This window comes from Haemaphysalis longicornis, unplaced genomic scaffold (assembly GCF_048455015.1).
Source record: "Haemaphysalis longicornis isolate Haplotype H1 unplaced genomic scaffold, Haemaphysalis longicornis Haplotype H1 scaffold_1, whole genome shotgun sequence".
NCBI lineage: Eukaryota > Metazoa > Arthropoda > Arachnida > Ixodida > Ixodidae > Haemaphysalis > Haemaphysalis longicornis.
In genome coordinates this window covers 113,586,342-113,612,122 of record NW_027526203.1, presented here as the reverse complement: position 1 = coordinate 113,612,122, position 25,781 = coordinate 113,586,342, and the positions used below count along the sequence as shown (strand labels likewise).

The 25,781-nt window shown below is 46.9% G+C and overlaps 1 long non-coding RNA gene across 5 annotated transcripts in view; it reads left to right on the top strand.

Moving 5' to 3' along the window:
• The window catches only part of LOC144165486 (uncharacterized), a 183,009-nt gene that overhangs the window by 62,073 nt on the left and 95,155 nt on the right, over positions 1–25,781 (top strand). For all 5 annotated transcript variants that reach the window (XR_013321467.1, XR_013321465.1, XR_013321466.1 and 2 more), the window contains exon 2: positions 24,498–24,546. This is a non-coding gene — a long non-coding RNA (uncharacterized LOC144165486). The remainder of the gene's footprint in view (positions 1–24,497; positions 24,547–25,781) is intronic.

The window sequence follows — 25,781 nt, the reverse complement described above, 5'->3', positions numbered from 1 at the left end:
TTTTTCCAAGTCAAAGGCCGCAATGCATTTACTACGGGCATCTCTAGTCAGCTATAGCCCCAGAGCGTTGTGCTGAGGATACGGGATATGTCATTCCCGTCCAGTCCCAAATTTCCATCATTTTCTTTTCAACTTAGTTACTTTACTTTTATTTTGTTGAACAATCTACCAATTTAACGGGTTTTTTGTCGCTTGTGTAAGTGCGCTACGACGACATTTACACTCCTTGCGTCATTAAAAGATTTCGTGTTGGAAAAAATGGTGCTGACAAAATAGTCGCAGTTCGCTCCTACGCTGCGAAAAGCGATCAGCCAAATAATCCGGCTACCAGTGGCTGTGATGCGCGTGTTGCAGGTGGTCTAGTGCGCTATATACTGTCGCCTCATGCGGTGTGTCACTTTCCTAAATGGCGGCTGCGTGACTCGCGCAGCGCAGCCCAATCCGGCGTGCACCGAGGTTTTCGTGCCGCGCCTCCTCCCAGCACCGCTGCTCTCGGGCAGGTCGATTCTCGAACGCGCTCGTTTTCGCATCGTGGGTCGTGCATCGTGGCCGTCAGCCGCCTCAGCTTAGCCTTTCTCTTGTCTCGCGCCAGCACGTTGGAAACGTGGGGACAGCCCTCTTTTCGTATGGCGGCCGTCCGAGCCTTCTCGTCGGCTTGTCAGCGCTGCGTGGCCGGAAACTCTCCATTGACGCGGTACAGCGTGCGCGTGAGTCCAGGCTCCGTGTTCCATGTCGTGCCTCCCCGTCACTCCTCATTCGCACAGTCATTTTTACTCTCTTTTTTTCATTGGCGCCTTTTTGTGTGAACTGGTTTCGCCGACGGTCCTGGCGAAGCTTTGAAAGAGACAGAACTGGCTGAGACAGAGTCAAAGAAAGTTAAATGACAACGGCCAAAAAAGCACCGGACATGACAGTTGAAAGACCTAGTTCATAAAGAAGATGACTTGTCACCGAATTTCTTTCGTTCTCCTTTACATTTTGAGAAGAAGGCACGTGTCGCTTTTAACAAAACCGAGGGAAGGTTACTATAACGCTGTGCCACCTGTGTGTCCAGCGCTGTTTACAACGCGAAGTTTACGCTCCCAACTCCATAGTTAGGCTTATTTATGGACACGGCATACCTCTGCATGGCTGAAACAACAGTCTGCTGCGTTACAGCTAAGAACGATACGAAACAAAATGCACTCTTTGCGTGCAGCGTTTTAGGTTTTATGAAAATTATGAATACTTTACGCTTAAAGTCACATGGAAAGCAAGCTAGTAGACTTTTTTAGTTATTCAAGGCTGGCTTCTCCACGCCTATACCTTATGAGACCTACATGACTCTCCAGTTCCATTTTTAACGGCGGAGCTGTTTGAGATTGAGCTTGGTCTCGTGGCGTTAGCAAAAAAATTACCAAGAAAAAACTGTGCCGCCTGTAAAGGTTGCAGCACCGCAGGACAAGGGGCATATGCATGCAGCCCTTACTATACCATTTTAAGGTGATGGCCTTTCTGGGGTACTAAAACTCGAAAAAAAAATGGCGCAGTTTGCGCCACTGGTGCAAGGCTGGAGAAACAGCGGATCTCGGTGTTGACCTAGCTTCCCCTTCGCCACCCCCCTCTCCCTGGCATCCGCTGTCACTGTGGGGAACTGACCGCAACGGCATTGTAAAATCCGTCTAGACTTCTCACTCCTCAACGCTTAGCCTAGCCTAGCAAGAACATCCCAAAACCTAACAAAACCTAGCAAAGCCTAGCAAAATCTAGCAAACTTTGCTGATACGGAAGAAGCTAAGTCGAGCCCCAGCTCCGCTGTTTCTCCAGCCTTCGACGACTCGTACAAGCTGCACAAATTTTTTTATTTGTCTGTACCGCATGGTAGCACTTTGAAAGTGAAAGGTTGCACTTTGAAAAGGGCAATCTGAATAATGGGAGAGCGTGAACAGGTCTTCATGGCACCGGAATAAGTCGTAAAGTACGTCCACCATGGCGAGACCTGAGAGTGCCTAAAGATCTACATAGGACGCATAATGGCATTATCCGGATAACTGTACTCCTTTCTGATACAGTACAGTAAAAGCTCGTCAATGGGAACTCGACGGGGACCATAAAATTGTTCGAATGAAGCGGTGCTCGAATTAGCAGGAGGGCGCTAGAATGAATAGACATCACGTCACACTGCGGGGCAGAAGACAAAGAACCCACCTCTGAACTTGTTATCGCGAATTATGCGCTACTATACGTTTGTGGCAGGTGATTTTTAAATAATGTTCGTGGAGGTCGAAGAGCGAGCGAAATTAATGGTCTAGAAACTTCAACAGCGCGAACTGACAGGACGAAAGACGAGAGACACAAATGACGTAGACGGGCGCTGACTTCCAACTGTTTATTTCAGAGCGTCCAAGCATGCTTATATCTAAAAAAAAAACACATACGAAACTTAAAACCATGAAGAAGTAAAAAGAAAAGCACATTTGATAGTGGAGGGAACTCGTTAAAGGACACCTTGTAAAAATTTTATCTCTTTATCGTACAGTGACAATGATGGTGTGCTAATACATTTTTTACCCGCTTTGTTTATGTAAAATGCTTCGATAATCTCTCTCTCTGTTCTTATCAGAGGCTCGTTTGAGGAACTTGGTTTTATCTAGTAGTGGCTCACACCCGCATCTTCTACAATGGTCGTTCATGTGACCACCTAGATTGCTACGTACAGCAAGTTGGTGCTCACGTGCCCTATCATTAAAGCATCGGCCTGTCTGTCCGATATATGAAAAACCGCAGCGCAGTGGTATCTCGTACACAACGTTGCGCACGCAATCAGTGTAACGTTTTTCATGTTTCTTTGTGCAACCGCGCGTGGTTTCTTTCTTTTCCATCATTGGACACAGCACAGGTGGTGACCCCTTCTGTGCCCAGAGTTCAGCAGAAGTGGTGCAAGATTTAGAAGGCGGGGAACTGATGTGCGCAACCACCGCATTTTCCCTGGACATTGAAGACCTATACTACTCCATACCTCACGGTCCCTTGTTCTTGGCTGTGCGTGAAAGAATTGAATAATGTGGAGAAGTGAAGTTTCAGAACGCGGCTGGTGTCACTAGTGAGCAGTTTTTAGAGTTGCTGGAGTTATATTTGAATTCCACTGCCATTCGGTTTGACAATGCCTTTTATGTGCAAAAGAAAGGAATTTGCATAGGTTCCTCTGTTGCGCCCGCTCTCTGTGACATCTTTTTAGCTTCCATAGACAGGCGTGTAGCCAATGAGATAAGTGACCTCTCTGTAGTTAAAACCTACAGATACGTAGATGACTATTTGGTATTTTTAAACACTTCCGGTGTGACTTACCTTAACAGCGTAATTGAAGAAGTAAAGGGAACTTTTGTCTCTCAATCCAAAGGATTAAATTTCACTCTAGAAACGCCGCGAGGAACGGTAATTCAATTCCTGGATTTGGAACTAGAATTTGCTCCTGATCACATCTGTTACATGTACAACCCAAGAACAAAAAAGTGCCTTCTTCCCTTTGACAGTGCCCATTCAAAGTTAGTCAAGAGAGGGGTTGCGACAACCTGTCTTCAAGCTGCACTCGTTAAGTCGTGTCAGCATAAAATTGACGTCAGCTTTAAAAATCAGAATACGCGCTTAACAAACGCTGGGTATCCTGCAGCTTTTACCAAAAATGTTTGTCGAAGCCTCCTTCAAAAGGTGAAAGGAAAGAAAAAAGAGCGTGCTCAGTTGGAACGTAACACAACCCACGTTATTCCTTATTGTCACCGCATTTCGCATAACGTCAAGAAGGCTGCGGCGAGATATAAAGTGAACGTGTTGTTTTCCGCCCCGTGCAAATTGGAAAGACTGTGTCCAATGATGGCAAAGAAAGAAACCAAGCGCGGTTGCACAAAGAAACATGAAAAACGTTACACTTATTGCGTGCGCAACGTTGTGTACGAGATACCACTGCGCTGCGGTTTTTCATATATTGGACAGACAGGCCGATGCTTTAATGATAGGGCACGTGAGCACCAACTTGCTGTACGTAGCAATCTAGGTGGTCACATGAACGACCATTGTAAAAGATGCGGGTGTGAGCCACTACTCGATTAAACCAAGTTCCTCAAACGAGCCTCTGATAAAACAGAGAGAGAGATTATCGCAGCATTTTACATAAACAAAGCGGGTAAAAAATGTATTAGCACACCATCATTGTCACTGTACGATAAAGAGATAAAATTTTTACAAGGTGTCCTTTAACGAGTTCCCTCCACTATCAAATGTGCTTTTCTTTTTACTTCTTCATGGTTTTAAGTTTCGTATGTGTTTTTTTTTAGATATAAGCATGCTTGGACGCTCTGAAATAAACAGTTGGAAGTCAGCGCCCGTCTACGTCGTTTGTGTCTCTCGTCTTTCGTCCTGTCAGTTCGCGCTGTTGAAGTTTCTAGATCATGAACCAACTAAATCGCACCAGAGTCTTGTTAAGAAATTAATGGATCAGTCAGTTATACGCCTGAGACAGGCACTGACATTGCATTCTTGTGAGCAGTGAACCGTAATGTCAAAATAATCACGCTGTCTTTGCGCGAGAACAAGTTTATTTACTAGGAAGTGTCGAGGTAATCAAAATTAAGAGTAATCGGTAACATGCATTTGCTTGCGTTTCTTCTGTCTCGACTCAGTGAGCATTGCTTGGAACTTGCCGAAGAGATCCAGCGCAGCGTCAGAATTCCCCCGTGCTTGGAAATAACGTGCTGCAACATCCAGCCTCGACGCTGATTTGCGTGTATATCTTGTAAATTTGGTTTGATTTGGATTTTCCACACATTGTAATCGCTCTGGGCCGACTTCCTCGAATAGGGATGGAAAGCAGGTTATCCCAGTTCGAATTATTCGTTCTGGCTACCGAGGCGTTCGAATTATGGGGAGTTTTCCCCCATTGAAAAATACATAGCTGGGCATGGATCAGGGCGTCAGTTCGAATTAACAAGCTTTTACTGTACTTACTACGCAGTCAGTTCGGCTTCGTGGGCTTCATGCAAAGAAAATAAATGCCACCTTAGGGCAGCCTGAATTGCTACTCTGGCCGAATGCCGAAGGAGTATAAAAATATATCTCATCAGGGGCGGTATTCTCGAGTTTTGTTCCTTTTGCGCCCCTTTCAAAAGTGTCTCTTTTGGCGAGCCCTGATTGGCTAAAAGCAAACAACCGGAAGTGACGTAACGCAAGCGCAATAAACGTACTGCCAACGCCCATTGCTTAACCGGAAGTACGTCACAATGAAAGGGACTCAAAAAGGACGTTTTCAAAAGGGACAGGTACGAGAATACCGCCCCAGGAACCTTTTGCTGCGGCTACACGCCCGTTGATCCTACAATCATTGGTTTTGTTCGGTTTGGACTAGGCCCTGGGGCTCGCTCTTGTGTGAAAGCTCGCTCTTGTGTTTTCACAGAGCGTTTCTTTTGTGAAAGAGACTCTAGTGGTTCTCTTGGTATTTGACGTGTTATTCTCTCTGGGTGCAAAAGGCAAAAACTTGATTATGAAGTCCCGCTGCCCAAAATGTTAATGACGGTTACCTGCCATAACGAGTGCTAAATCCCGTTCTACGTGGTGCAAATTTACCGGTGAATTCCCAGCCGCGGCGCCGCTCGTTCGGAAAAACAACCCATTTTCTTAGCTCAGGCAGCATCAAAAAAAGGTCGTTTTGCCGCACGAGTGGCGCTGCAGCTGCAGATTCGCGGATAGATTCGCACCATGTATAATGAGCTTAAGAAGGCAATTTATACATCCCGACATTCGGTCTCGGAAATTCCGTCTCTCCTGAATAAACTCAGGAGCTTTTCGGGAATACGATCGCCCCCTTCAAGTCACCGTTGATAAATTACGCTGTATGGAATTACTCAACCGATGTTATAATACATATCCTCTGCATACATTTTTAGTGTTTTATAAGGTGTAAGCTGGAACTCGTTCGAACCTGCCAGGTATCACCAACCGAAAACTATGTCAACCGGTACCACTTTGCTCTTCTCTCCCCAGTGGGACACAGCTCCCGAATTTCAAAAATTTATGCCTCCCCATGGTTTCAATCGAGAGAATGGGGAGGCCGCATATTGTAACAGAACACGCTACCAGCTCATTAACGATACCAATTTGATCATGGCTTTTGGTCTCCAACCCGACCTTAGGCCCACGCCCACAGCATCCCACAGGGCTCGACCGGAATCGCGCGTCGAAGCCGTTTGCTCGTGCAGTTGTGGTAGCATTGGCCATTTCATCGACAGATGTCGAAACCGGGTCAGATGAGAACGAAAGTAGGCTTTGTGACGATTTGGGTTGAGGACATCCAAGGTACGCTTGTTTTCACGCATTCTGGGGGACTTTCGAATTGTACAGAGGACGCTTAACCTGCACCAGCAACCAGTCAGTTAAAAAGTATGTGTCCTTAAAAAAGAAAAAAAATGAGATTTTTTTTAGAGCTGTAGTGAATCCAAATGAAAGACTATGTGTGAAGTATTGTAAAACAGTTTCTTTTGACCCTTCATTCGTATTGGGGTAGATAAAGATCGCTTCGGTGCCCATGAGATTTACATTAGTGTTACGTTTACAGCAAAAGCTATACAACTCCAGGTACAAACTTCAGAAAACGCCTCTTTCCGTCAATCTGACATTCAAGCTCAGCCATGTTCGTCAAGCCTGGAGCGTTTGTGGACAGACAGTGTCGTTCCAGGGGGTGGGGGTTGCAGAAAGGGGAAAAGGGTGCATGCCATTATTTAGCGTGCGGGTCCACTGCGCGCTCAACAAACTTCGGCCTTTCCTCTGCACTCTTTGTGTACACTGCCCGTTCACTAAGCGATCACGCCAGCACTTAGCAGCGTCTGTGTGTTGCCTGTACTGCAGTTCTAGATATGGTAGTTGCTGCTTCAAAACGGGTCTGGCAGCCGTTTCGCAGGTACCAAGCTATCGCTCGATAGAATTGGTTTAACCACGTTCAACAACGGTGAACTTTTTGGCTTTGAATTGAATTATGGCTGTTGATTTATCGCAGTGGGCTTGACTTGCCTGGCCGTCACCGGTGGGTCCGCAGTCCAGGGTGCCTTTGGCTTGTGCCGCCTTCTTTTTATAGTTACCCATCTTTCGTGACCGAGATCAGCTGTTTTTATAAATCAATCACATATAAGGGTAGATGCCCATTTAATTCGTATATTTGTTTCTTTTATAACTTATACCTATAAAGAGAAGTGCCCAACTGACTGACTGACTGACTGACTGACTGACTGACTGACTCACTCACTCACTCACTCACTCACTCACTCACTCACTCACTCACTCACTCACTCACTCACTCACTCACTCACTCGCTGACTCGCTCACTCACTCACTCACTCACTCACTCACTCACTCACTCACTCACTCACTCACTCGCTGACTCACTCACTCACTCGCTGACTCACTCACTCACTCACTCACTCACTCACTCACTCACTCACTCACTCACTCACTCACTCATCAACCCCCAGCCAGAACTGCTACACCTATACTCAGGAACAACTTTCGGTGGCAATTCAGAGAAAGCTGTGGGGGAGGGGGGATGGGGAGCTAACTGGTCTGTGTTACCGCGCCAAAGTAGTTTCCGATAAACTGGTTTCGGTTTCAGTTTCGCCGTGAGAGATGCGTATTTGCTACACTTCATTTCTTCGCAATAGCTCCGTGGTTGAGTGCACTGAACCACTATCACAAAGCATGCAAGCATGTTGGCGTCTCCATCTCCACGCTTTATTTGTTTGTAAACACAAGCCAACGCTTTGACTGGAGGACTCAGACCGACCGTGGACTATACCGCCTTACTCTGTATTGTTCGGAAGTGGAGTGAATTTTGTCATCTCTGCGTTTCGACGACATGCACTGATTTATAAACTCTTCATAGAGCTCAAAACTGGGCAGCACCACCGACATCTGTAACGTACCTACATAGTGCGGGCGAGTGTACCCAAAGAGCAGCATGCACCAACTTTTTAACTTTGGCACGCACACACGCTTACGCATACGCTCGCTTACGCCGGCAAACTGGCTAACCGAACGGATTGCGGAAATTACGGAGAGTCCCGGTTGCATCAGTTTCACTTGCGCGCACACTTTGCCAACCACTTGCTTCGTATGTGTTGACAGCTTTTGCTTCTCAAAATTCTTTAAAAACGCGGGTCAATAGACCCTGTGGAGGTAGTTGGGAAGCGAAGGTTTATACACCACCTACGACGGGTGACTGCAGCCCGCTAGTGTTAATCACATGTTACACCGCACCTGTAACACGTTCTTTATTATTTCACGTCGGCACGACGTTCATAACAGCCTTATGACCGGGGTGATAGACACTCAGAATTTGCGTTTTAAGCGCAGTTATATTCTTCGGCAACGTTAAGTCAATGCACGTTCCACGGATGGTATTCGGTTGTTTGGTATCGGTATTGCACACAAGTACAAACACTTCGAGGACTAAATGGACGAACCACTGGTTTTGCGGTTTCACCAAGCGACTGCGACTGCGACGAACCCAATTGAAACTGTTTCTTGTTTGTTTCATGCGAACCGATCCGAAATGCAAGTAGTCCATAGATTGGCGGCAGAGACGGAAAAGTGAGATGCCATGCGTTGGTGTGAACTTCCTTTAATTTTTGCTAATTCCTAGGGCACGCGCAAGGCCCGCACACAGCCGCTACACGTACCATGGGCGGAGCGCACAGTGGCGCGAGAGGTCGCGTGACACTATGACGTGGGTTTCAGCGAGAGCGCAGGGGGTAATCCCCCTGCTATTCTCGGTGAGTACACAGTCTGTCTCCCCCATCTCCGCGTGCGCTCGTAGCTCAATTGGTAAGACAGCGGGCTCTCGGTCCGCTTCTAAATTCGGCCCAGATCCCATTCCTGGTGGTGCCAGTGAATTATTTTATTTGTTCACTGGAGTATTCTGTTGACGCCGACGCTCACGACAGACCCCTCCTTGGTTGGTAGAGGTATAAAGCTTCGCTTTAATAAAAACGTATTCGGAGAATAAAGTGTTGAGCTGGCGAAGGCCGGCGACCAGAACGGCTTTTTTCTTCGGAAAAGAGCCATTGCGACGCCAGTGGTGACAGTAGCAACCAAAAAAATCCGGAAATCCAGAAAATATTGCTCTCTGTTTCATGTATTCTGGCTAGTAATTTAGCAGAAATATAAATCCACGCTAAAACATAACAACTATGTATTTTGGAATTGCTTAGGTTACAGGCAGTCGATTATTTTTTTTTGAACTACTCCCAGGTGCGGAGCGAAACGGCGTGGTTCGGCTCCGTAGCCTTGACTCCGTTGCCACAAAAAGTTGCTCCCGAGTACAAAGACTTCAAATTTCGGGAGTACATTCGTGTCATGGCGAAGGGGCTCAGTATGGCGGGATTTTTCGAAATTAAACTCGTAACCGAGAAAAAGGGGGAAATTACGTTTTGGTAAAATCGTGAGTATGTCGGTCACCCTTTGATTTATCGAAGTGCTTTTTGCACATATGTGTAGCACTTAAGAATACCTAAAAAGTAGTTTTAAAGTTTCGTCCTGACCAACGCTATTGCGCCGATTCAGAAATTTGAAAAAAGAATGTTCTTAAAGATTTTCTAATAAATGTTTTACTGATTTATTTGTGCTATTAGATATTGATAATAAATGTTATTCATACAAATGCAAAAACTAGAAATTGGCTCAATTCCACGCTGTGAAGGCCGTTGGAAAGCAAAGCTTTAAAGACAGCCACAACAATTGCCCATGCGACATCACTTGAATTTACACACGCGGCTCTACCAAGAGTGAAACCAGAGATGCTGGGGGTGGCGTCCTGGACGCACCAGGGTCAGCCACGGCCGGGCTAGAGCGTCGGCAGCCGCAGCTGTAGCCCGGACGTGCGTCGGCAAAAACAAAACGGAGAGGAGCGTCTTTCGAAGGGTGAGACATCGGAACATCGTCATCCCGATGTGCTAGCTAGGGGCTATACCACCGCGCGGCACAGGCGCAGATACCAAAACAATTCAGCATGTGAGCTGAGTGATTACCACTTATACCGATTTGAACTAGTTAGTTTAGAAAGTTTGAGAATTGCGAGAAAGCTGAGGGAACTTTTATAACCTCTATTTATCAGAATCAGTTGCTCCATTCGCCTTTTGTAATACTTCTTAAAACACAACCGAATCGGTATTCACCAATTTAGAAAATGGAGTCCCATTCGTGACAAGCAGTGCGCAAACGGTAGCGTTCCTCTAGCGGCCAGATGTCTGTGTGTGATCTTTACATTTTGTTTTCCCGCCCTGCAAACCAATTGTTAACGTACCTTTGCCGTACGACCACTTAATCCCGTCGGGGCACCCAGGAGGTGCTGTCGAACAAGTTAATCAAGCCTTGCGAAGGAAGCGCGCAATGGACGCGAAGCTGCGCCAAAACAGGCTCAAACCAACCGTCGCTAAAGTAGATGACAAAGCCGTCCCGCCGACGCGCCGGCTGTGTGAGCAATGTGCGGGGAACACTGGGTAACCATTCTCCGCGCCATCTGCACTGTGCTCCGTGAGTGAAAACCGCCCTGCCTCTCCCAAGCCGCGTTGGGAGTTTCTTGTCCCGCACGCCAAAAAGGAACCATTCGCTGGTAGGGGTAGAAAGCTTTGCTTTATAATTCACTCTCAAGAAGACAAGCGAAGCGAATTGCAGTCATCTAACATCTGTCTGAACATTGTTTCTTGTAGGACTAGGTAGCATGAAATTTGAAAGGAAACATTGTTTTCGCTAACGTTATGAAAAAGTCAGTCAAATCAATGCACCTTCCCAAAACAGTGACCACAAATTCTCTAATCTCGACTGCCCGCCACGAAGAGCGAAAGATTAAAACGACCTCAGTATCTCGCACGCAGTGGGCGTTTCGTATTTTGGCTCCGTTACAAATGCAGCCATTTTGAACCAAAAGTAGAGGCCCTGGGTGGTACGTTGCTGCCCACCTTAGCCATTACGCATTCCAAGCAACTATCCTAACTTGAAATGCAAAAGAGAAATGTCATCTGAACATAGGAAATTCATTCTTTTGATCAGCCGCCGCGGGGGAGCAGTGAATAAGGCGTTGCGCTGTTGAGCCCGAGGAGGCGGGCTCGATTCTGGCCGCTGCAAACGCTTTTCTATAGGAGGCAAAAAGCGCAAACGCCCGTGTGTACATTTCCCCGCACATTAGAGATCCCCAGGTGGTCATAATTAATCCGGAGCCCTCCACTGCGGCGCGCGTTTCCGGCTGTGTAGCGTCAGTGCGTTAAACCTCATAATCAATCAATCAATCAATCAATCAATCAATCAATCAATCAATCAATCAATCAATCAATCAATCAATCAATCAATCTATCTATCTATCTATCTATCTATCTATCAATCTATCCATCAATCAATCAATCAAATCTTTGATCCGTGACGCTTCAGTTTTGCAGATATATTGAAGGGGTATTCGGAATTACTTCTCACCCAACCTGTTCCACAATCTCCTTGAAAATCTATTCAATCAATCCATCAATTCATCAAACAAACACCTTTATTAAAGTGAGATAAAATACACAAGTAAAACACTACAGACAAGGGTCCCAAAGTCAGTTACTGTGCAAGTATAGCAGCTGCGCCCAACAAATGTGCTCTTCCTGAACTCAGTTGTTCCTTCTAATCTCAAGCAAGCTAAGGTAGAAGTAAACATGTCCTTGGCCGAGCAGACCTCGGTAATTGCTGCAGAAAAAAGCAGTTTGTCTGAAACGGAAAAATGCCATATCAGGTATTGATTTTGAACTTGTGGTTTTTGTTGTGTTATGGTTTCATTGACATTTCCTCTCCATCCCCGTCAGGGAGCGTTACTTCACGATGGCGGCTTTCTGCTGGCAAGAACCGCTCGCAACACTTCTGCTAAAAACGTTTTTCACTCTGTCACATGCATTACTCACCTGTGCTCGTGAGCATTGCCGTTCCGAGAATTTTATTCTGTTTGATAGCTTTTAATCTCACACGAAATCACACGAAATATTTCGCCCTCTGGCCATTCTACTGAACAACGCGGGCAGTGGTGATGTGGCTGCCAGTGTTGATGCGGCAAATGGTCGGTAAGCTCAAATATAGGGAGAATGCGGTTTTTACAATGCTTTAATGCTATTTCAAGGTTACAAGGAAGAAAAGTACGTATAATTACGCAAAAACAGACCTATCATTCACAACCCTGGATACATTGGATGGACTGATGCAATTTTTTTGTTACCCCAGCAGTTTCATGTTCGATAAGTGTCGTTTCGGTGCAGTTTGGGGTACGCTTTCAGGAAGGCAAACAATTTAACGCGTGGAATTCTTTCGTTTATAACCTAGGGTGTGGGAAGTTGGGTAATTGGCAGTTTTTGTGCTCCAGTGCTTTTATTGAGGTGGCGGGGGGGGGGGGTGATAGAAATGCAATACCACCAGATATGCGCCGTCCACACCCGAAACCATGAAGTCGAACTATATACAGTTGAACCTGGAAATAAGCAAGTTGACAAAAATTCTCCATTTTTCGTTACATGCAGGTTTTTGTTACATCAAGGTTTGTTACGTGAATGAAGCAGAAATAAAACCAAACGAAATCAGTGACGGTGAACTCACCCTTCAATAATTTATTTCGCAGTAAAAAACAGCGTAACTTGAGCCTGCAGCTTTAATTAACACGAGCTTAGTCACTACACGGCCCTCCAAAGAAGCAATCTCACCCCCGTACGCACACACGTAACCTGAGTATCAGTTTGGCCTTTTGACACTTTTCGATGCATTAACGCGTTTCAAGGACCAAACTTATGCTGAAAGGGCGCCTTTTCGCGAACCTGATACTCTTTTCCGCCCTCAAAATTGGTGGGAAGTGCTAGCTGGTATACACTGCACCGGGCGGCTAGTTCTTGTTTCTTTGGCGGTGAAGACGGAATTTAAAATTGCACGCTTGTCTTGGAAAAGCAACACTTTTCGTTTTCTCGCAGCAGAATTCACCACCGACGAACCGACACCACAGATAGCAGTGGCCCGGCCGTGGCAGTGATAGACGCGCGAGCCTAGCCCCTAGCCGACACCACACTCACGCGTCGGTAGTCGCGGTAATTTGCGGTGCGGGTGAAATTCGCTAAATTAGTTGATTTATTAAGCGGGTTTTTCCAAATAAGCGCAAAAATCCAGGACTCATCAGCGTAGCGAATTCGTTACATCAAGGTTAAGGGTCGCTACGCCTTTGTTACATACAAGTCGCAAACAGATGGGCTTCAATGGGGGTGAAATTGGGAATTGAAAAACTTCGTTAAATTGAGGAATTCGTTACATAGAGCTTGGCTACACCCAGGTTTAGCTGTATAGGCCAAAAGTTTGCAAACTACTCTAACCAGTGGCCCGATTCCTACATGCCAACACCGCTTAGTCCGCAGTTACCTTGGGCACATTCGGAGAAAACCCCTACTACATAAAGGAAAATAAAGCGTCCTTTTCAACGTAAATTCATATTATACCGGCGGTTTCAAAAATTAATTCGAAATCACGGCTTAGAAATCCCGTCGAAGAGAGGCAACGCAAAATGATAACGAGAACTAATTGTGAAGAAAATGCCCCGCTTCGCGCTTCGCATAAACTGTCAACCGTAAGAGAAACGAATCACATCAAAGAAGAAAATGCCTGGGTTAGAGAAGTCGTTGTACAAGGCCAGATACAACCGGAACAAGCGCAATCAGCAGTTAATGTTGCACGTAGAAGGATCCAGAACGCTGCTAATACATAAAAAACAACCACTTAGAAAGACGCTCCGTGCCGCTGTTGGCCCAAGCGGCACCACCTGCGCTCTGCTTGAAAGAAAGCGAGGCGAAGACGGGTAAAGAACGAATACGCCGCAATTTATGACTGGACCACAATAAAAAGCTCGGGCCCTAATTTTTTTACGGCGGCAGTTATGGTGGTCGTATAGCGCCGTAGCGTAGAACTGCAAAAACTCCAAATGAGGCAGCGCACCCATTCAAACGCGAAAATTTTAAAAAGGTATCATTAACAAAGGTCACCTGCCGAAAAATGTGAACTCAATACCACCCGTACATGTTACGCTGTAGGGAAACGCTCTTTTGGAATGGGGCAAATCTAGTGGGGCAGAGCAGCTTTTTTTTTTTTAATGTGGTTACAAGAGCTGTTCGCCAGCGGCGTGGACCAATAGGACCCGGAGTACGACTGCCATTGCGTGTGGCAGCAGGAACAGCCTGTATGGCCCGCATCTCGTTCTTTTGTGTGATTTCTTCGAAGCCGCTATGGTTGAAAGCAAGAGGGCCAGGATACCACAAGCAGCTGATCATGTGAAGAATCGCAGCACTGGCCAATCGCTAGGCATATGCACATAACAAAAACTTTCCATGACGAGTACCTGCAAAAGACATCGTAACCTCTGACCATTGGGAAGAACAGAGATGCGGCTTACCCTACCACCGTCCAAGTAAACAACTGGAAGAAATACCGTTATAGATACCTTCAAACTAAGCAACGCCTTTTCCAAAAGCGGAACGTGATAAACTTTCGCGTAAATAAGTAGGACTTGTTACCCTAAGAAGCGGAAACAATAGTTGGGTATTAATTAATTATTCCCGTTAGTACAATCGCTAGATATTTAGGTATTAGTGAGCATTTCGTACATCTAGCTTTCAAACTTGAGGCTCGACCGATGCGCTCGCCTTGCTCATTATTGAGAATTCTGAAACGCGGCGTTAATCGCACGTCCTTGGTGCAGCGTGTCAGCTGTGCTTAGCGCTCTAACAATCTCCGCAATCAAGTTTCTCGCCACCGGCACTGGCTTCCTGTCGCTCCTTTCATTTTCCAAGGGTATCGGGACTGCGTAGCCGTCGTTCTTAATCCTTCCGCTTTGCTGGCCTGCACCAGAAGCTGCAGGCTCATTTCTACAACGCGTATAATTGTTGACGGGAGACTCGCAAAGGCACTACACGGCCGGGCCGGCGCTTCGCCTCAACCTGAGGTCGAAATAAGCTTGCTCTCTCTGGCTCTCTCGGCGGAGGAAGGTGTCGAGCTGCTCTCTGAATGACGAGCACCTGGAAGTGCCGCTTTCTCGAACCTCCAAGGCAGCTTTCTCCGTGCGCGTGTTTCACTGTATCGCTCTCTGCGTTCTATCGCTTGCTCGTCCCCCACCCCCCTGCACCCCCCTGCACCCCCCTGCACCCCCCTGCATCCCCCGTCGTCCTTGTTGAGAAGAAAGACGGTACTCTTCGTTTTTGCGTCGACTACCGGAAGCTTAACAAAGTTACGAAGAAAGACGTCTATCCTTTGCCGCGTATTGATGACTCGTTGGATCGGTTGCGCCATGCTAGATTTTTCTCGTCTATTGATTTGCGCAGTGGTTATTGGCAAATTGAAGTAGATGAACGAGACCGCGAAAAAACTGCTTTCGTTACTCCGGACGACCTCTACGAATTTAAGGTCCTGCCATTTGGTTTGTGCTCCGCTCCCGCCACTTTCCAGCGGATGATGGACACTGTTCTATCTGGACTAAAGTGGCAGACGTGCCTTGTATATTTGGACGACGTGGTAGTGTTTTCTAGAACGTTCGAAGAGCACCTAGTGCGTCTCAGTGACTCGAAAGATGCGAAAAATGTGCCCACGTGCTCATGCCATCCATTCGTGTGTGGTACAATGATTTCGCTGCATATGTTCTCGAAAGCAGTTAACCGCAGGAAAAAAAATTGCCATGGTTTAGCTGTGGCTAACCCTAGTTGATAGCGAAAGCTTCCTCAATCGCACACGGCTCTGCACACACGTGGCCTCCTGGCCTTCCCTCGTGGCAGACGCTAATCGCTGCACCCGCCAGGTGGCGACCCGGGTCCCGCACACGTCTCCGTTCCCTTCTCGCCGTTCTCTCCCCTGCCGCTATCTCTCCCAACCATCAGACCGCTGCTCCGTGCGATGCGATGCGATGAGGCTTTGAAGGGGGGGGGGGGGGGGAGGTAGGAGGAAAGGGCCCGAAACTGTCTGGCGAAGGGTGCCGACACCGTATCAGGCCTCGCTGCTCCGTGCAGGGCGCATGAAGAAGGCGGGTTGTTTGACCTCTAGCTCTCAAGGGCAAAACTGGCCACCCCGCGGAGACTGCCCGAGGTAGCATAGTGTAGAATTCGCTACAATAACGCTGATATCCTGGCAGGCCGATGTCGTTAGCGTTGGTGCAAATCTCTTGGGGGGTAGGAACGTCAAATGGACCTAAATGGGATGTATGGCGAGACAAGTGATTAGGTTTGACAGCGTTCTACCGCTGCAGAAACCCGCCTTGTCGCGTTGCGCTTCTTGAAAGGTCTATAATAGGACGTGCTTTGGCGGCAAAACCTCAAATAAAGAGTTGCGCACACGAGCACAAAAAAAAAATCAACCTGCGTACACAGGCATAGTTTGCGACAAAGTTTTAAGGCGTACATAAGAATGCGTGGGCCACAAGTTCGAGGACTTTACCGTAACGCCAATTTAAAGAGCCCTGCAACACGTTTTTTTTTCATTTTTTTACACCTGACGTTTTCTGAGCGCAGTAAACACACGCATCCGGCACTTAAATGTGGGAATCACAAAGTATCTCACCCAAATTATCACCGCTGTTTGCCTAACAAATTACTTTAAAACTTGCGGAAAAGACTTCTCTCTATTTTGCGGTCTTGGCATAGTTTGCGCCTTCGAACGACGTCATTAGAGGGCCGTCGCAGCTGTTGACCGGCTTTCATTCAGTAGCAGCAAGAAAGGGACTAAATGGCAACTATCATTAAAACCTCAACAAAAGCTAAGCAGAAACTGGAAGATATATCGGCTGGGAGGAGCTGAAAGGAGTAGCGCTCTCAGCTGGCGATAATTGCAGCTCTTGTAGTGGTTCTATTCACAAAAAACAGCGAAAGCTTTCATAGGCAGTTTTTCAGGATAACCTTAATATCATGGTGGCCTGAACATAATTCGGTAGCACGTCAAAATTTCGTTACCGTTATCTCCAATGTCATTCCAGCGCCATGGCCCGCATGGTAACCGCCGCGGTCACCAGGAGCCAATCTAACGGTGTTCAAACGTACGGCATCTGTGATAACGTTCTCACTGCAGAACACGCAAGAAAAATCGCAGTGGTTTATACCATGTACTCCCAAACCCTATGACAATTTTCTCCGTCCATCCATTAATCCGTCCTTCGTCTAATTTATTCCTCTCACTTGTTAATCCCTGAAAGCAGACTGGCAAAGTTCAAAATCACCACTCACGCTCGCCGTCGTTTTCTGCTGCATACGTTTGTTATGACGCCCGCTTGTGAAGTATGCGTGTTCTGCACAAGGTGGACCTTACTCCAAGGAAACATTTTCGAACGCACACCTGCACTTTACTAGCTCCCAAAACCTCAACTTCATACCGCACGATATTCCGTTTTCAGTTGGTGATGACGTGGATGCCAGACGTTTGTTTCCCCGGCTTAAATATTCCAAATCAACAGGCTCCCGGATAAACGACCAGACTGGACATGTAATCCGAAGAGGCCGATGAAACGATTGCATGGCGTTCTCGTCCGTTCTTGAACAGAACTTGTGGGCCTCCGCGTTTCCCACACACGACAACACCCTCATGGTAATTTATTGTTGACACTGCATTTGACGTGGTACACTGGCTTTCGCTGTGGGCCTGCCAAAGATTGTTCCTCGGCCCGCAGAAGAGTTTGGGGAGGAGGGGGCTATATGGGACCGCGAGAGAAAGCGCATTCTAAAAAGCAGGGTTGCCGATGATTGCAGAATCAGGGAAAGGGAGTTAAAAAACGAAGAAAACTATGGCAATTAAGAACCTCATGCTTGAAAATCGCGATGCCATCACGCAGGCTGAACTTCTGAGTTAAATCTATTGCCCGGCTTTGTTATTTTCCGCAATTCCTGGGTTGGCTGCAATAATGTGTAAATCGAGTGCACTATTGTCGAGCGGGTTAGCAAAATAACTAATCAACCTACCGTATTTACTCACAAACGTCACAGCACGATTCCTATACATTTCCATCTTTTACATATTCAACTGCAGTGGGGGACATTGTGGGCAATTTGTTAGTTCAGTGCAGGTGGAGGCAGAGCCTTTTTTCCTTTCTCGGAATCACGGGTTGTATTTTTGTAACGAAAAATTCCCGGACACCTAAACACTCCTTATTATAGAAAATACAATATGTTTACACTATTCACTATGAGAAATATAGCTGGCACGAGCCCCGTTTGTCGCTTATACTCATGTACATAGGTAGATGTCCATACTCATGTCCCCTCATCCTCACCGCACCGACTGTGCACTACCGTGGCCTTGAGCAGGAAGGCCCTTTTTCAATGACGGGGGAATGTCACAAGAGGCCCTCGAAGAGAGATGTGCAACACAGCGATGTGGGTACAGCTTCCGACGAAGAGATCGGTAGGTGTAGCCAGTAGGTGTATACCTAGCCCGTGGGTAGGTGTAGCTCGCACAAGCTGTGTCATGGCCCCTTGAAGATATTTTAAATACATGTTTCACATCTGCTACGGTTCGTGTCCTGTGACCGCGTAACGTTATGTAGTCAATGCGAAAGAATTACTGTTGAATTTCCGAACTGATGTGCCGATATCATGTGCGCCATAATTTTGTAAGGGGGATAATTATGTGGCATGTGTAATTGGACTTGCGTACGGTACTGCTTGCGTGCCGCCTGGTGGAGGAGCACCGCACAATTGCCGCTGCTTCACAAGTGATGGTGAGGTAGGTTTTTTTCCCGCCGCTTCTTGTTTGTATTGGTCGCCATCCTTTCTCGTCTAAAGCTCGAAAATTAGCCTAAAATGCCTTGATTGTTTTATAAACCAGAAATACAAACATACCTAAGTTAGGTGCGCTAATCTTCAGTTCGTTACGACAACTCTACGCGATTTCTTTCCGATAACTTATGAGCAACACTTCTGCCTGGTATTCCTGTAGATAGATAGATAGAAACTTTATTATTCATGGGATGGTGGGGCGAATCAGCCGCCTCGGTCCAGGCAGCCGCTGAGGGCCCTGATGATGTGGGCCGCCAGTTGCCGTTGCTGTTGGAGACTCGCCGCAACAGCCAGCCACTCTCCGGTGTAATTGTGTGGTTGGGTAGGGTTGTAGGGGCACTCCCACAGAATGTGGTCCTGGGTAGGGGGAATAAGGCAGTGGGGACAGAGTGGGACAGGGGTGTCTGGCGTGCGTTGGAACAGATGGAGCCGAGTGGGTGTGTGCAGTGTATATGTTTGCGCCTGCCGAATTACTACTTGCTCGCGACGGGTAAGCCCGGAATAGAGAGGAGGGAACGTGCGGCGTGTGTTTAGAATGTCGGATAAGGTGGGGAGCGGAGGGGGAGGACAAGAATTTGTGTCGCGAGCGTCGACAGGGGCCCGGAGGAGAGCTTCGCGGGCAAGCTGATGAGCGCGTTCGTTCCCTGCAACACCTGCGTGACCAGGGATCCAGTGCACGTGAAAAGGCCCTTTAAGGTTGTTGAAGAGGGACGGTGAGGAGGGGAAGGCAAGACCCTGAGCCAGGTGGTAGCATGCTGACTTTGAATCGGTATAGATATTGGTCGTGCGGACGGGGGATGTGTTGTCAGCAGCGGCAAAAGCGATAGCGAAAAATTCGGCTTCTTCTGGGGAGGTGCAGCGTCGAGTGATGGAGTAGTGAGTACCCCCTTAAGTTATGAAGGCGACCGCACCGAGGTCATCTTCAAATGCCGCATCTGTGAATACGTGGCGGCTGTCGGTATCACGGTTTACTTTCTTGGCGTAGTATGCGGCACGAATAAGACGGCGTTTGGGATTGCGTTCCTTGTCCATGTGGCGGGGAATAGGTGCTACGGTAATATGTTGGAGTATTTTGCTGTCTAGAGGAGTTGTTTGAGGTCGGGGAGGACAGGACGGGTATCCTAATGTGCTTAAGATATGGAGACCTGTTGCAGTTTCGGAGAGGCGTTGACGTTGGTGGCTGCGATGGATGTCAATTATGTCAGTAACCGTCGGGAGAACACCAAGTTGCGCAAGTCGGGTGGTGCTAGTGGCAATAGGAAGACCGAGAGATATTTTTGTCGCTTTGCGGATTATAGCGTCAAGCTTCCCTTCCAAGGTGCGCGTTAGGACAACGTACGGCGCTTGATAGCGAATGCGGGAGAGGATAAGAGCATCGCGGAGTTGAAGAAGGTCCTGTTCTTTGAGTCCCCTGGAGCGTGTAGTGACACGGCGCATCATGTTAAGGATGGGTTCGGCCTGGCGGAGAATGTGTTGCACGGCCAAACCTCCTCCTCCATCAGATTTCATGTGAAGGCCAAGAACTTTCAAAGTTTTTTGTGGGTAGATGCTGTTGTCATGATGACGAAGGACAACTTGAGGTGGTTTCCAATTACGGGAGTGCACAAGCAGCAATGAAGTTTTCTCAGCCGAGCAAGCTAGACCGATAGTGTGAGCTGCTTGATCAACAGCCCTGAGGGCGTCTTGAAGGGTGTCTTGAATGAATCCCGGACTGCCGTGTTTGATCCAGATAGTAATGTCGGCATACAGCGAGTACTGAATTTCGGGGAAAGATTGTAGAGCACGGTGGATACGGCGCATGACGAGGTTAAATAATGTAGGAGAGAAGACCGCGCCCTGAGGAATGCCTCTCTGAGGGGGTGGTACCGCTTCAAGCTTGTGGTCTCCAATTTGTATGGTCAGGGTACGAGATTGAAGAAAGTCCCGAACGTAATTGTACATGCTCGATTCGCAATTTGTATCTGCTAGTTCTGAGAGCATAGCATCATGATCCACATAGTCAAATGCCTTCATTAGGTCTATAGCGAGGATGGCTTTTAGCTGGGCTGAGCTGGGAGACTGAAGGATGTCCTCGTATATGCGAAGCAGTGTGTCTTGAGTAGATAGCTTTGAGCGATATCCAATCATAGAGTGAGGGAGTGCTTGGGTATCCTGTAGATGTTGCTGAAGGCGATTTAGGGCCATACGCTCCATAACTTTGCCAACATGACAGGTAAGTGTTATTGGACGGAGATTAAGGAGATCTAGAGGTTTGCCGGGCTTCGGGATGAAGATCATGTGGCCCTTCTTCCATAAGTTGCAGAGTGGTTTTTGTCCTGTCCAAACGAGGTTGATGGCATGTAAGAGATGGTGTTGGTCAGCATCTGACATGTTCCGAAGTAGGGCGGTAGTTACAGAGTCGGGACCAGGAGATTTGCTGCCTCTACACATACGGAGGGCGATGCGAAGCTCAGCCAAGCTGAATTCCTCATCCAGTTCGGGGTTTGGAGAGCCATTACATTCAGAATACCGAGGTTGACACAAAGAAGGGATATAAAGTTTCTTCATGGTGTCCAGTAGAGTGGCTGGGTCTTTGTGTTGAGTGGTGAGGCGATTGATCTTCTCGGTGGTCATAATCTTTGTGGAGTCGGAATTTATTAAAGCTTGTAGGTGGCAAGGACTAACACCAAATTTATTTCGCTGATGTTTTCGGCGTATTTTGTTACTAATCGGTCGCCTTTTTGGAATGCACAAGTCGCGTGAGCCAAATTATTTCTTTTCTCCTGTGGCTTTGTGCGTTTCTAACGAAGTGGGAACACATATTGACGTGATTATAGAATGATATTTAAGACGTCGAACTCAGTCAATTACATCACCGTCAGCGTTATATTAAAAGATAAGCCAACTGCAGGAAGGTTAAATGGGTAAATTGACAAAGCGCGAAGCACCTTTGCATCACCAAAAAAGATTTACCAATAGATTCTTTCGCACAATTAGCAGAATGCAGAGTACGTCTTATTACCTCCCATTTCTTTGCATGTTGTTAGAGTTAAGGAGTTTTAATAATTACAACAATGACTCAGAATTTTTGAGGCAATTAAACGTCCACCATAGCCGATCTGTGCAATAAATAATTCTCTTCATCAGCCAAGTCTCCTGAGTATGAAACCGAGCATAGGAAAATGAAAATAAATTCCACCATCGTTTCAGATACCTCAAAAAGAATAGCATATAGCAACGTGAGTAGGTCCTTTCACTAGCCATGCACATTGTTCTGCCTTCCTGCCTATGTACCACCCACAAATTCCGCTGACTACCCGCAGAAGTACACTATGCATATATCCCAAAGAAGCAAACCTGGCGAAGTATCAGGCAGGGCTTCGACAGACTATAATAAAAATATATTCAGGCTAAGCGTAACCGAATTCATTTCTGATACATTGCTTTCAGTTTTTACGGCCATGCTGTCTATGGCTAAAATGCAGCAGATTGTCGCCGGCAACAGAGGGTGTAGACAAGAATGGCATGCGAGAGTAGTGCTACGTTCCTGCCCCACTAACATCCCCGGTATTGTAAAACTGTGCACCACACATTCAGGGTTTGTAAAAACTCATAAAAAATAAAGAAGTTCCTGAAGAAGAAAGTGTGCGACACTTGCATCTTACCGGTACTCACCTACGGGGCAGAAACTTGGAGGCTGACTGAGAGGGTTTAACTTAAATTGAGGACGACTCAGAGAGCAATGGAACGGAAGATGGTAGGTGTAACATTATGGGACGAGAAATGAGCAGAGTGGGTCAGGTAACAAACGTGTGTTAAAGACATAGTAGTAAAAAGTAAGAAGAAATTGGTGTGGGCACGGCCTGTAATGCGAAGGCCAGATAACCGTAGGTCATAAAGGGTAACCGAGTTGATCCCTAGAGAAGGCAAGCGGGGCAGGGGGTGGCAGAAAGTTAGATGGGCTGATGAGATCAAGAAGTTTGCGGGGATAAATTGGTCGCAGTTAGCACAGGACAGGGGTAATTGGAAATCAATGGCAGAGGCATTTGCAATGCAGTGGGTGTACATAGGCTGGTGATGAAGATGGCCTTCGCATTATAATACAAGACGGTTCATATTTCTCCTAAAAAATGTCTTCCCAGCCATGAGTATGTGCTTAGAGGGGAAACCGACATTATAGGGGATAGTTGTATGTCGGACAGTTGCAAGTTGGGCGAGCTGGTAGGTGTTCATAACTGATCACAGCGCGAAAGACAGCACAGCCAGAAGAATAACCACAGGACGGGTGCGGTCCTGTGGTTATCACTCTGTCTGTCCTGTCTTTCGCGCTGTAATCAGTTATGAATAGTTGTATGCTTGTTTTTCATAAGATTAGTTTCCCACATTTAGGGTTGCACAGTGAATCACGTCCATCTTCGGAGAGATATCATCACAGAAAGTGGCTCTAACTCTTGTTTTATTGAAACCATCCCCCCCAAAATATGTGAAACCTGCCCGAAAAGACGACTCTAACATTACGCTGAGTTTTATTTACTTTCCGAAATTACATTGTCCGCAGTGAAGGTGTAAATATTATGAATTCTCATCTGCTGTCAATACATAGGTTTCCACGGCAGGAAAACGGACAGCCTCATGTTTGTCTACTGGAATAACCCTCTAGTTCGTCTATGTTTCATTCAGGTAATTAACCAGGAAGTGTGCGTATTCGCAAATTACAAACAAACGTGTTTTGGTCGGTTACTGCACCCCTCGGGATACAACCCGGTCGAGGCATATTTTTGCTCACGTTGAGACTCGGCACCACAGCTTTGCTGGTCACCCTTCTTCACAAAGTAGAAGGGCACTGTATTTTTTATGAAAATAAGGGCAATGCCAAGGCGGCTCATTATTACGTCGCATAACAAGAAGGTATGTTTATAGGGGCAAATGTGAGACCTATTTTTTTTATCGCCTTCAGCAATTGCTCAAGCGTTGTCCTGTTTTTGATTACGAGTACGGTTACGATAACGTTACGCCGTGCATATATACTGAAACGCTAGCATCGTGATCTTGTTGTTATCAGGACAGAGAGCAGCCACACCGTCTAGTACAGTGCAGTGTGCATACGTGCTCTACAAACAAAGGGTTGCAGGGCATGATAGTACTTTTTATCGCACATAACGTGTTTCAGCATTTATAAATTGCTTCAGCTGGTATTCCGTGCGTTTTTCGAATTTTCTTGAACATGGGGTGAACAAAGTCAGCGATTAAGTTTCTCCGAGAGCGTATTTAGTAGCTGCGTGCTGCTTATTCGCATAGCAGGCTTTGGCTTCACGGCCTCACTGTTCACCGCCGTAGTCTTTGGCTTCGTTGCATGCCCGTAAAGCATTTTTTCAACAATCCTGGTATTGGATTCACCGAGCACTTTTGCAACACAATAGAGAACGCTACACTTGGAGGCATTCTAGAAAAAAAATAAAGTGCAAACCAATAGCTAACTACGAGATATATGGACTACCCCCTGGTGGTCTGCAGACGTCGACGTGGTTTCCTTTTGCATTTTATATTTTTTCGCGTTCCGCTTTTCAAGACTTCCCAGCGTGCTGCCCGCTGGAATAGCCCCGTGAAGCGGCCTGTTGTCCATTTTCGCTGCGCTAATTGAAGCCGGGTAGATCCTCTTGAATCTTTGGCATGGGTTCTCACCTTTCAATTTGTTCTCTGTGTTTTCAGGAATCTTTCAAATTCGGACTTGTAGCTCTCCTGGTTGTTTACCTGTCACGTAAGTACCCTCACTACCTTTCTGACGATGTGTCCAATGACGACTTCACATTGCCCGTTCTTAGTCCTACCATATGGCGTTTCTTGTCGGGATCCTTCAATTCCATAAGCATTTCTTATGTGCGTGGCAATCGGCGAGAGATTTTAATATTGTAACGCCTCAGCACTGAGGCTACACTTCTACACGTTCCACCAATTTCTTATGAGCTTCTTCGCCCACAAAGAGAAGGCACCACATGAGCTGCTTACACTTCGCGCCAGCAATCCACACCTGCGGTACGGCGTGTATCCGTCACACAATATTTTAGTTTCACTGGCCCAACGGCTCAGGTTGCACCATGATTGTTGTAAAAGCACCTTAAATAACACGTCTAGGTCTACCCAGGTGTATGGGAAGTGTGGGATATATCTGCTTTCTTGTCTGGCGTTATCAATTAGGTCTGGCGTTATTTAACTGCAACAATGTTTTCTTGCGGTATCTTAGCCAAACTTTACCTGTCTCGGACGGCCTGAGCTGCAACCCAGCGAAGAGACAAACAAGTATTCATTGATAAACTACCTATAATAAAGAGGTACCTTTTTTAGAGTGAACGCGTCAAATAGGAGGGGTATTCCTTTTTAACGACAGGGTTATCTCCCGCTTTGCCCGCCTATGCGGGGTCCGGCATGCGTCTGCATGCTTTTAAGGGGTCTTCACAACTGCAACAGCAAACGTCTCATCGATCTTGACGGTGTGATGTAGGCAGAGCAGCCCTGTCCAAAAGAATTTCCAGTGGGAGAAGGGACACCAAGGCAAGACACGGGCTTGATAGTTCAAAATAATAGCCACTGCCACGGTACAACTACAAAAAGCAACGTAACGGGCAGTTCAACGATAATTTGATCAACCTTCAGTTCCATCCGTATTTTACGGACGTGTGTGCGTTTGTGCGTGTGTGTGTGTGTGTGTGTGTGTGTGTGTGTGTGTGTGTGCGCGTGTGAGAGAGAGAGAGAGAGAGAGAGAGAGAGAGAGAGAGAGAGAGAGAGAGAGAGAGAGAGAGAGACAGAGAGAGAGAGAGAGAGAGAGAGCTGTTGTAGGCTAACTCCAGTTTTTCTTTGGAGGGGGGGGGGGTTGAACTAGAAATGCCGCTCTACCCCTCCTCACTTCGATACGCCCTCTCCCTCCGGCCACCTGTTCGTCTCCAGTGCTTTCCACTTCGAAATAAAACGGTGCACATTGCCCATGAAAATTTGTTT